The following is an 8,662-nucleotide window of genomic DNA, read 5'->3' as shown; positions in this document are numbered from 1 at the left end:
TTTTTAAATAAGACAAAGGCATTATGAACTGTCTGCAAATACACTTGAACATCTATATAAAAGGACAAATTCCTAGTAAAGTACACAATGCCAATATAAAATGCCAAAATAGATTTTAAGAGTAATAGGCTTCCCTGGTAGCTCAGAGGTTAAAGCGTCTGCCTGGAATGTGGGAGACCTGGCTTCGATCCCTGGGTGGGGAAGATCCCCTGGAGAAGGAAATGGCAACCTACTCTAGTACTCTTGCCTGGAGAATCCCATGGAGGGAGGAGCCTGGTAGGCTACAGTCCATCGGGTCCCAAAGAATTGGACAGGACTGAGCAACTTCACTTTCTTTCACTTTCACTTTCAATTATTAAGGAAACTGAAATGGCAGCCAGTTCTTTCTCTCTTCCCAAAAATCACAGGCCCTCTTATAGTTGAGTTCTAGCAAATGTTTACATAAACATTTGATTAAATGTTTACTTAATTACTATTACAATCAAATTATTTTAGAAAATAGAAAGTGAAAATTATTGACTCATTATATGGCCAGTGTAATCTTGATTACAAGACCTGATAAGAACAAAACAAAAAAATAAAACTATAGGCCCATTTTTAAGTTTGATAAATATGTAGAAAGTCCTAAATAGATATTAACTAACTTAATTCAGAAATATATGAAAACTGTGCATCATGATAAAGCATAATTTATAACAGGAATGGAGAAGAGTTCAACATGAAAAATTAATCAACATAATTCATTCTAGTAATAGACTACAGAAGAAAACCATGATTATCTCAACTGATGCAGAAAAATTGTGTACTAAAGATAATTTTTACCACCTATATAAGTCCTAAACTTTTAGCTAACTAGAAATAAAAAGAACCTACCTAAATTCATAAAGATTATATATTAAGAATCCACATCAAACAATAAGCTTAATGGAGAAATTTTACATGTATTTCTTTTATGATGGTACAAGATAAGGCTATACACCATCATCACTGCTTTCAAAATAGTACTAAAAGTTCTGACAAATACTAGAAGAAAAGAAAAAGAGATAAGGATTAGAAGAAAAAACATAAAATGTCATTATCTGCATATGTTATAGTCATTTACCTAGGAAAACAAAATTATATAGATAAACCATAAATTAATGAGCAAGCTCAGCAAAATTACCAGACAAAGCAAAAGCATTATGATAGCAGCAATTAATTACCAGGAAATAAGACATCATTCACAACAGCAAAAAAAAAAAAAAGCTATCTTATAAAAGTTTTATCTTTGACGACAACTTTCAGATTCCAGTGAAGTAGTAAAAAGATTATCTGAATAAAAGAAGAAGCATGCCTACATGTTCTTAGATGTGATGACTCAAATTCATATACCTCCAGTCAAATTTCTAGCTGGATTTTTTGAGGAATATACTTTTCCCCCTAAAATTTATAGGGAGGGAAAATAAGTCCATAAAGACTTAAGTAAACCAAGGAACACTTGTCCTCCCAAATACCAACATATCAACAAACGACAGCAGTAAAATCAGAATAGGTCAGTAGAATGGAATTGAGGATTCAGAGAATAAGGAATGTACTTATTTATATATGAAAACTTATTAACAATAAAGATGGTATTAAAAATCAAATAAGAAAGAATGGATTATTTATATTAGATAGTGGTGAAACTGATTATATGAGAAAAAATAAAGTTGGATTCCAACTTGATAGCATATACAATGAGAACACTAGATGGATTAAACATTTAAATGTTAACATTACAAAGTCAGTAAAAGAAAGTGTTGGAATTGAGAAACATTTACCATTGTTAAATGAATCCAAGGGCCAGTTCTTTGTGAGAAAAATATTAACAAGAAAATATATCAATCCCTGACTAGCTACAAAAAAAAGAAAAAGGGGTGGGCACAAACAAAAAAATTAGAAATTAGATTAGTGAAAAAACAATACATAAAAGTTTAACTGAACATTAGGTGGGGACTTCCCATAATTCTATAGAAAATAAATCTGAAAATCTGGATGGGAATTTATCTTCTCCTAGAAACCTTTTGATACGGCCCCAAGAAAAGGGAAAAGCCATGAACACATCAGATATTTTGAAACAAATTGGTTAAGTTGTCAAAGACATGTGACTTTCACAATAACAACCCAAAAGTTTCCTTAAATGAATTCTTTCAAATTTTCAGAGAGCAGATTACTTGATTCTATTAAATTATTCCAAGGCATATAAAAAATTATCAAAATTTTAAGAAACTCAAGAAAAGAGATGGCAAAAGACCGAAGACTGTAGATTTATATTATTAATGAATACCAACAAGCTTCAGAAGTAAATAAAGTAAAATATAAGGTTAATAAAATTTAGCAACACCTGTGTTTATAATCTACTGCCACATAACTAGTTACTTCAAAATTGAGTGGCTTAAAACAGTGGTTACTATCTTTCATGCTTTCTCTAGGTCAGATATTCAAGGGAGGCTTGGCTGGGCAGTTCTGATTTGGACTTCTTATGAGATTCTGTGGAGTTGTCAGCTAGCTCTGCAGTCATCTGTAGGCTTGAAGGATTCATTCCCAGGGTGGCTCACTCACGGCTGGCAGGTTGGCTGTCTCAGTTTCTTTCTACTTGGTCCTTTCTTGTGGCCTGAGCTACCTCTCAACATGGTGGCAAGTTTCTTGAGCGAGACGGGCAAGCAAAAGTTGCACCCTTTCAATGACTTAGCATGGGAAGTCACATAGCACCACTTCTGCTGTTGTGGTTTTCTCCATTGAGTTCTCCATTGTTCTTCAGTGTTCTCCAGTTGTTCTCCAGGGGTGTTCTCCATTGGCTGAGGCAAACACTCACCCCAGCCAGATTTGAGAGGAGGGGTCATAGATCCCATCTTTGGGTCAGAAGCGTGAAAGTCACATTGTAGAAAGAGCATGAAGGATAGGATAAATTATAGGTATGGCCATCTTTGGAAAATGTAATCTGCTACAGTACCAAAGTATATTATAGCATGATGAAATGGTGGTTCATTCCAAAAAAGCAAAGGAAGGTTCATAAGAGAAAATCTATTAGTTATAAGCCATAATCATAATGTCAAAGAAGAAAAGCCATATAATTATTTTAATCAATGTCCAAAAGGTATCTCTTAAAGTTCAACATTGGTCTTTCATTTAAAGCTACAAACAAAGCAAGTTACCAAAACAAAGACATGCAAAAACAGTTCAAATCAAAAGGTAAAACAATAAAGGCATTCCCATCAAAATTGGAAACAAGGATACTACAAATTCACTATTTTACATCCATTAATATGAAAGCATTTGCTAGTGCAAGCAGACAAAATTATCTGTAGAGGGTGTGATTGTTTTTTTCTGGGAAGTCCAAGAAAATAAGGAGTTCAACATCCCAGAAATTCCACTACAAGGTTTGTATCCTAAAGAAACTTATATATGAATACCAGAGGATATGTGTAAGAGCATTTAGAGTATGACTGCTGTAGTAGCAAAAACACTGGGAATGATCCAGAAGGCACAATTTATGTTGGATAAATAAGCTGTTTTTTATACTGTGAAATAGTGCACAGCAGTGAAAATAAACTACAGTTACATGAATCAACATGGTTGCACTGTAAAAATCTTAACTTATGCTAAAGTAGCCATTCACAAAATGTATACAGTGATTCCATTTATCTAATGTTAAAAATAGGCAGAACTAAACAATTTTGTTTAGCGATACAGACATAGGTAGTTAAAACTACACACACACACACACACACAAAAGCTAGAGAATGCCAAACACAACATTTAAGGTATCAGTTGCTTCTTTAGGAGAAGGAAGAGTGAAGTTGTGGGCTTATCAGGGGGCTTTTAAAAGTATTTGCTGGTCTATATGGTGGGTACCCATGCTGTCATTGTATTTTAAATTCCACATATATGTTTCCATATATTCTTTGTATTTTTTCTCACACCAAAATAAATACCTGATAGGTTTAAGAGTTAAATTATAAAAATACTTGAAACCATAAGAAATAATTGAGGAAAAGTAATTATGTATTATTAGACTTGGGATGAAGAACTTTCAAAGCATAAAACTATACATATAAATTAAAAGAAATAAGATTCACTTATGCAAATTTAAGTTATATAAACAAAGTCCTTAAAAGTAAAAGACAAATAACTTAGAGTAATGCTTATACCATACAACAAATGGTTGCTGCATTTTATATACAAATTACACCTTTTATCATATGGAAAAAAAATCAATAGGAAAAAAGGTAATCTATGTCCAGTCGTTTTTTCAAAGAAGGAATGCAAATGATCAAGAAGTATATGTTTAAAATGATCAATCTTAATAAAGACTGAAAAGATGCAATTCAAGGCTAAATTTTAAAAATATTCAATGCTGGTAAAGGTTCAGCAACACAAGATCTTTCACTACATGGTTGTACCAGTTAGTTTATGCAATATTTCTAAAAAAGAACTCAAGTTTTTCAAAAGCCTAAAACATGTTTGTATTCTTTGATGCTATTATTTTATTTCCTAGAACATATCCTGAGGAAATAGAAATACACTTAATAAATTAAAAGAATGTTTATCAGAAGTTGCTTATAATAGCAAAATATTGGGAAATACTTAAGTTTTTCCCAATAAAAGAAAATTTAAATAAAGCATGGTATACACTTGGGATGAAAGATTATATAGCCATTAAAACTCATGCTACCAAAACATACTTGGAAAAATGTCCACTTCATATGTTAAATGAAAAAATGAAACATACAACAGCCATTCACATATTCAACAGCTATTCATTGAGTGCTTACTATATGCCAGGCATTGTTCTAGATACTGGGAACATTCTCTGCCCTCATGGAGCCTATCTATCATGATTCGAACTTTTTTATATATACTAATCTTTCCATGTGCATGTGTGCTAAGTCACTTCAGTCATGTCTATTTGTGACCCTATGGACTGATCCTGCCAAACTCCTCTGTCCATGGGATTCTCCTGGCAAGAATACCGGAATAGTTTGCCATTTACCCCTCCAGGGGATCATCCTGACTCAGGGATCAAAACTGCAGTTCCTGCAGCTCCTGCATTTCAGGCAGGTTCTTTACCACTGAGCCACCAGGGAAGCCCCTCATATTCTGCCGGAGACTCAGTGATGGTCTTCCTGCTGGAATGATATCTCCCAATTCATAATAATAATTCAAATTTAAGTACCTGCTCCTGTCTTTTACTTAAAATTGCCACTCATTCCAGCATTGTTTAACATATGGTAACTTTAGAAATTCTTGTTAACCTCATGTGGTTTATTTGCCCAAGGTTAAAGAAATAACATTCTGACATTTATTTATCTCAGGGTATCGAAGACAGTATGAATTATATAGTAGACTTGAATGGCTGGCTGGCTGAATGAGTAAATGTCAAGAAAAGTCCCTGGGCGGGAGGCAGGGGCTTGCTGCGTAGGAGGCTTGAAAGCTTCCCAGGCAAACGAGGAATAAGTTCCATTCAGTCCGGTACCTCCATCCCTGCTGCCACTTCTACTCCTGCTATCCACGGAGAAGTCAGGGGCATTTTATAAATAAGAGAAGACAGTCCTACTCACCCAGGATCAGACTGTGAGGGAAAGAGTGGCCATTCTTTCCTCCTTTGTGCTCCTTTTCTAGGGAAGGGTGGAGTGTTGAGAAGGCTGAGCTGAGAGAGAAGAGAGAGGAATGAAAAGACTGGCATGACTTGAAATTCCCAAACTCACTACAATCCCCATGCACTAAGATTTGAGTGTGACCCCCAAAACTCCCAGAAAGATGTCAGAAAGAGCCCAAGAACATTTCTGTGCCCTTTCAAAGACCAGAAAGGAGACTTATATGAATTTGCACTCAGGACCTCATTTCTGAGCATCTAGAAAAGTACAGTTCTAGCCTGGGCATGAAAACATAGAATTTGATCTCAAAGTTTAATCCCTCCAGGAATACAGATGCTTTCCATGTAATTTAGCCTCTCTGAGCATCAAAATTTGCCTAGTTTATTATTAGGAAAAATAAAAACAACTGGAATAACAGCACACTTAAAAAGCTTCTTTCTAAAATTATTTTTAAAATTTTGTTCAGTCAGTGAAGTAGAAAGGTTAATTCCATCACCCTGTCCCGCCCCACTTCTTACAACAAAAATACTGGATTTACTATTAGATCAAAGTATAGAGTCTCAGCAGATCTCAGATCTAGGGCTTCCACGACGTGATCATAATCCCACCAACCACTTGTAGAACTCTGAAAAAGACCAAACTTCTAGACCTCCTAGGACCTCACTTTCCTCACCTGTAAAATGGGGGCATTAGTCTTTGCCACTCTGGCCCTCCCTTGCGGATCACAGGTCCCTGGAGAAAATGATAAACAGTTAAGAACCCTCTTTCTCTAGAGAGAAAACTGATTCATGGTGTTCCAGCAGCAGGACAGGTTTGTACTCCATACGCACCAAGGGCCGCCAGAGTTTGTACATCTGAAGCTCCGGGTTCAGACGTACAAACTGTTCTCAAAGAGCAGGATCCACAGGGCCTCTGCTCCTGCCGCGGAGACACAGGCAGCCTCTGTTCCGCATCCAGACCTCCGTCTCAGCACCTCCCAGCCCCGAGCACCCCGGCCCGAGGATCCAAGTTGCCTCTGCCTCCTCTCTCCTTCCCCTTCAGTTTTAACGTGGGGAGGGCGGTTGTGAAGGACTCACCTACAGGCGAGTCCGAGATTTCTAAGCCTGAGCGACTTCTCGACACCTGGCCCTCTCTCTTCTGCCACAGCTCGTCTCGTCCTTGTCTGCTTCTGGTTATGTGCTCCTGAGAGTCCGCGTCACCTACTGAGCCTCTGGAGAGGAACAGGGACCAACTCAAATACTCCGTCCAAACAACGTCTGCCACCCTGCTTGACCAAAACCAAAGCCCCAGGCCTCGGACTGGACACTCAGAGCGTTCCCATGGAGACGGGAGGGGGCGGGGCAGGAAAGGAGCGCGCCGGGGGACGTGGCTCCTGATTGGCCAGAAAGATCCGGGCGGTGGCGTGGTCTTAAACCACCAGTGTTCTAGGGCGGGAGGACCGTGCACTACTGAATGCGCTTTGAACCGAGGATGGGCTTGAGCCATCTAAGATATTACTAACGTTAATGGACAATTCTAGGGTTTTTTTAGGACCCCTGGGAAGGGGCAGGGCTGGGGATTCTGGGAAATAGTCTCACCCAGCGGGGCGAGGGGTGGTAGCGCCTGCTGTCCGCGCATTCAGCGAAATGGGCACCCCGCTAGCTCTGGTTGTATCATCGTCCCCAAATTGGAGTTACAGAGCCGCGAAGACGGCTTTTCAATTTTCAGCTTATGGTTGCCGGGACCCGCTGCTCTCCTGCTAACTCGTTGGTCGGGGTGGGCTTTTCTCCCTCTTCTCTTCCTGCTAAGTCTTAGGCTTCTCTGGTATCATCGTGTTCTCTCACCTGGATTCAGTCAATTTAGTTCCTCAGTCGTGTCCGATTCTTTGCGACCCCATGGATTGCAGCACGCCAGGCTTTCCTGTCCATCACCAACCCCTGGAACCTGCTTAAACTCATGTCCATCGAGTCTGTGATGCCATCCACCCAACCATCTCATCCCCTGTCCTCCGTTTTCCCTCCTGCCTTCAGTCGTTCTCAGCATCAGCGTCTTTTCCAGTGAGTCAGTTTTTTGCATCGGGTGGCCAAAGTATTGGAATTTCAGCTTCAGCATCAGTCCTTCCAATGAATATTTAGGACTGATTTCCTTTAGGATTGACTGGTTTGATCTCCTTGGATCCAAGGGACTCTCAAGAGTCTTCTCCATCAGTGTGGAGATTCCTTAAAAAACTGGAAATAGAACTGCCATACGACCCAGCAATCCCACTGCGGGGCATACACACCGAGGAAACCAGAATTGAAAGAGACTTGTGTACCCCAAAGTTCATCGCAGCACTGTTTACAATAGCTAGGACATGGAAGCAACCTAGATGTCCATCGGAAGACAAACTGATAAGAAAGCTGTGGTACATATACATAATGGAATATTACTCGGCTATTAAAAAGAATGCATTTAAATCAGTTCTAATGAGGTGGATGAAACTGGAGCCTATTATACAGAGTGAAGTAAGTCAGAAAGAAAAACACCAATACAGTATATTAACACATATATATGGAATTTAGAAAGATAGTAATGATGATCCTATATGCAAGACAGCAAAAGAGACACAGATATAAATAACAGACTGTTGGACTCTGGAAGAAGGCGGGGATGGGATGATTTGAGAGAACAGCATTGAAACACGTTTATTACCATATGTGAAATAGATTGCCAATTCATGATCTATGCATGAGTCAGGGCACTAAAGGCCAGTGTACTGGGATGGCCCTGAGGGATGGGATAGGGAGGAAGGTGGGAGGGGGGTTCAGGATGGGGAGCACATATACACCTGTGGCTGATTCATGCCAATGTATGACTAAAGCCACTACAATATTTAAAGTAATTAGCCTCCAACTAAAATAAATAAATTAATTAATTTTTTAAAAAGAGTCTTCTCCAACACCACAGGTCAAAAACATCAATTCCTTGGTGCTCAGCTTTCGTTTAGTCCAACTCTCACATCCATACATGACTACTGGAAAAACCATAGCTTTGACTAGATGGACCTTTGTTGGCAAAGTAATGTCTCT

Source organism: Budorcas taxicolor, chromosome 15 (assembly GCF_023091745.1).
Source record: "Budorcas taxicolor isolate Tak-1 chromosome 15, Takin1.1, whole genome shotgun sequence".
Classification (NCBI taxonomy): domain Eukaryota; kingdom Metazoa; phylum Chordata; class Mammalia; order Artiodactyla; family Bovidae; genus Budorcas; species Budorcas taxicolor.
The sequence above is the reverse complement of the archived record's forward strand: the minus strand, read 5'-3'. Positions refer to the sequence as shown.